The following is a 4044-nucleotide window of genomic DNA, read 5'->3' as shown; positions in this document are numbered from 1 at the left end:
GTTTCAAGTTTAGAAATAAGAATAAATAATATGCTTTAAGCAAAATTTTGTTGTTAATATGTTAAAAAATAAAAAACAGTTTCAACAAACTAATCGTGCACTAAATAAAAGTTATTTGATAAAAAAAATCAAAGCTACTTTTTTCTTTTTTACCTATTTTTTAGATTTTCGATTAAACGAATAAATAGTACGATTTTTGTTTCCAGCCAGGGTTCAGTCATGGAAGACATTTTCTTAACTATCAAATATTTTAAAAGTGATGTTGCCAGGGTTTTGCCATGGAACAGAATCTTAAAAAATGCGAAAATATTGCAGCTGCTTTGACCATGGCTTGGCCTTGCTGAATATATTTTTGTGTTAAGCCAGGGTTTTTTTTCTTTGGAACAGAATCTATAAATTTGAAAATATTTGACAACTGTTTTTCCCATGGTTATGCCTTGCTGACGGTATAAGTATGTTTTTCGAGTATTTTAGGGTGAGGATATGTCAAAATCAATTAACTGACTTTTATTCCTTTCAAAAATTAGATTTTCAGTGTTATTTTGGGATTTTTTTAGTTTTTTTTACCATTTAAGAGACTATAACTTCGAAAATTGAGTTTTTATGAAAAAATGTTATAAAGAAAAGTTGTTTGTATTTTCCTAATCTAAAAGAATATAAAGTTAATAGCATTGAAATGTGAAAAAATTGAATTTTCAAAATTTTGAAACTAGTGTAGTTTTTGTAGTTTTCAACGAAAATGGCTGGTTAACGAACTTAGCCTTCATTTTTACACTAACTTTAAGTGTGTTGAATTTAAAAACGATCCGATAAGTTTTTAAACAGTTATCGTGGGAACAACATTTTGGTCTACAGACGGACATACATACATACAAGGGTGTCCGTTATTTCCCAAGTTAGCTATTTTCATTTGGGTATCGTCAAAATCGTTTCTTTTTGACCTAAAAACAATTCTAGAAACTAGAAAAAATGTTTACAATGCCGTTTAACCCTGCCTAAATAACAATACTTTCCCTATTTAATTAACATAGGATTTTTGCACTTTTTAGAAAATAAATTTTATTTCGTTTATAATACTCTTTGGCTAACCAACAATGCTTGATTTTGCTTCTATTATGATTCCTTTAGATAGAGAAAATTTTAATATTATCGCGAAAAATTTATTACACAAGTTTTAAAAAGTCAATTTCATTTTTATTGATTTTTCTGATTATTTTGCTAAATCTACTTATTAATTAATTTTTATTCGGTATTTCATTGAAAGTTTCTTGTTTTATGCATCCATTTGGAACATAACAATAATTTCAATTCATAAACTATCCAAGAATCACACAGTAGACTGAATCCATTTCAAATCAGGCATGTCGACTAACTTCACGTTATAGAAAAAAAATTTGTTTTGCTTGTCATTTTTTTTTCTTTTGTGTATAATTTAATTTTCTTTCTTGAGTCTTGTAAATGGTCTTGTCTTCTTCAGAATCTAGTTTGAAATTTGAAAAAATATTTAAAATTTTAAAAATAGGTGATGATTTTCTGAAAACAAATAAGATCAATTTTCTCAAAAACACCACCTTTTTTGTTATCCAATTTTTACTACAAATTCTTAAAATACTTATGAACATTTCCTATTAATTTCAAGCAGGCTATACCATTCTGGCAATCAGGAGAATTTTTTTTTGAAAAATTTATTTTTACAAATTTTCAAATTGTTAACGATCACGTCAGCAATGTTATAACGATTCATTTGTTTTTAAAAATGCAAGTTATCAATTTGAAATTTTGCAAAAATAAATATTTAAAAAAATTCTCTTGATTGAAAGAATGATTTAGCCCGCTTGAAATTCATAGGAAATGTTAATAATTATTTTAAGAATTTGTAGTAAAAATTTGATAACAAAAAAGGTGCTGTTTTTGAAAAAATTCATCTTATTTATTTTCAGAAAATCATCCCCTATTTTTATAATTTTAAATATTTTTTTAAATTTCAAACTGGGTTCTGAAGAAGACAAGACCATTTACAAGACTCAAGAAAGAAAATTAAATTATACTCAAAAGAAAAAAAATGACAAGCAAAACAATTTTTTTTTATAACGTGAAGTTAGTCGACATGCCTGATTTGAAATGGATTCAGTCTACTGTGTGATTCTTGTATAGTTTATGAATTGAAATTATTATTATGTTCCAATTGTATGCATAAAACAAGAAACTTTCAATGAAATACCGAATAAAAATTAATTAATGAGTAGATTTAGCAAAATAATCAGAAAAATCAATAAAAATGAAATTGACTTTTTAAAACTTGTGTTATAAATTTTTCGCGATAATATGAAAATTTCTCTATCTAAAGGAATCATAATAGAAGCAAAATCAAGCATTGTTGGTAAGTCAAAGAGTATTATAAACGAAATAAAAATTATTTTCTAAAAAGTGCAAAAACCCCATGTTAATTAAATGGGTTAAACAGCATTGTAAAATTTTTTTCTAATTTCTAGAATTGTTTTTAGGTCAAAAAGAAACGATTTTGACGATACCCAAATGAAAATAGCTAACTTGGGAAATAACGGACACCCTAATACATACATACAGACAGACAGACACACAGACAGGCGAACTCGCCAGACCATATTTTTCGGGTTCAGGGGGCCCTTAAAACGTCGAGATTTCATGAAATTAGCAAAAGTCAATTTTCGACCAAAACTAATACTTTCTTATGTGATGAGAATGTAAAAAATTTAAAGATGAATTGAATTTTTATGGTATAGATTTTCCAGTGACGCTTAAAAATATCCCGAAATTTTAAAAGCTTAATGATGTTTCGATTAATGTGTACGGTCTATCAAAGAGCTACGGTAACTTTACGGTACACCCTCTCCATCTCACTGCGGAAAAAAGAGATAAGCATGTAAATCTCTTGTATGTTGACGACATGTATGTGGATGAAAGTGATGATAATACTGTATTTTATGACGACGATAATTTTATAAACTTCCATTATGTATGGATTAAGGATCTGTCACGCCTAGTGTCTAAACAATTATCGAAGAAGGCACATCGAAAACATATCTGTGACCGCTGTTTACACTACTTTTTATCTGTAGATAGATTGAACGCACACATTGAAAATTGTAAAAAAATGAATGAGTGTAAAATTAAATTACCGACGCCTGATATGAGTCTGATCATATTTAAAAATTATAACAATAAAGAGAAAGTACCGTATGTAATATACGCCGACTGCGAAAGTCTACTTCTTCCCGCAGATGAAGATGTAGACAATTTAAGTAAAACCGAAGTATTCCAGCGCCACAAATTGTTAAGCATCGGCTATTATACAAAATGTAGCTACGATAAATCATTATGTAAATATGTGCCGTGTCCGAAAAATGAATCTGACCCTGCAAAATGGTTTACTGAGGAATTAGGGCAATTATCTAAAAAAATTGATAATGTTTTTAAAAATCCGATACCAATGAATGCCTTAACTCCTCAAGAAATCAATGATTTTAAGCGAGCGACAATATGTCACATTTGTCATGAGAAAATACCGGCAAGCGAGAAGAAAGTCCGCGATCACTGTCACCTTACTGGCAAATATAGGGGTGCTGCCCATGAATCATGCAATCTGAACTACTAAGACTGTCAGACAATTCCCGTGGTGTTCCACAACTTAAGTGGCTATGATGCCCATTTTATAATTCACGCGATCTCGACGAGCTTTGAAGGAAAAATTGACCTCCTCCTCATTAACAAAGAGAAGTATATCTCTTTTACTAAACATATCAAGGGGAGTGAGGTCAAATTTCGATTCATTGCAACTTATAACCGATATCGATATGATTATGTTTGTTGAGTCTGGTATTAGAGGTGGTATAAGTTAATGCTGCAACCGATATACAAAAGCGAATAATCCATATATGGAAAATTTCGATGATAGCAAAGATACAAGCTATATCTGGTACTTTGATGCCAACAATTTATATGGCTGGGAAATGGCTCAAGCGCTCCTTTATGGCGGCTTCAAATGGATTGAAAATGTCGACGACT

Source organism: Leptopilina heterotoma, unplaced genomic scaffold (assembly GCF_015476425.1).
Source record: "Leptopilina heterotoma isolate Lh14 unplaced genomic scaffold, ASM1547642v1 Lhet_217, whole genome shotgun sequence".
Taxonomy (NCBI): Eukaryota; Metazoa; Arthropoda; class Insecta; order Hymenoptera; family Figitidae; genus Leptopilina; species Leptopilina heterotoma.
The sequence above is the reverse complement of the archived record's forward strand: the minus strand, read 5'-3'. Positions refer to the sequence as shown.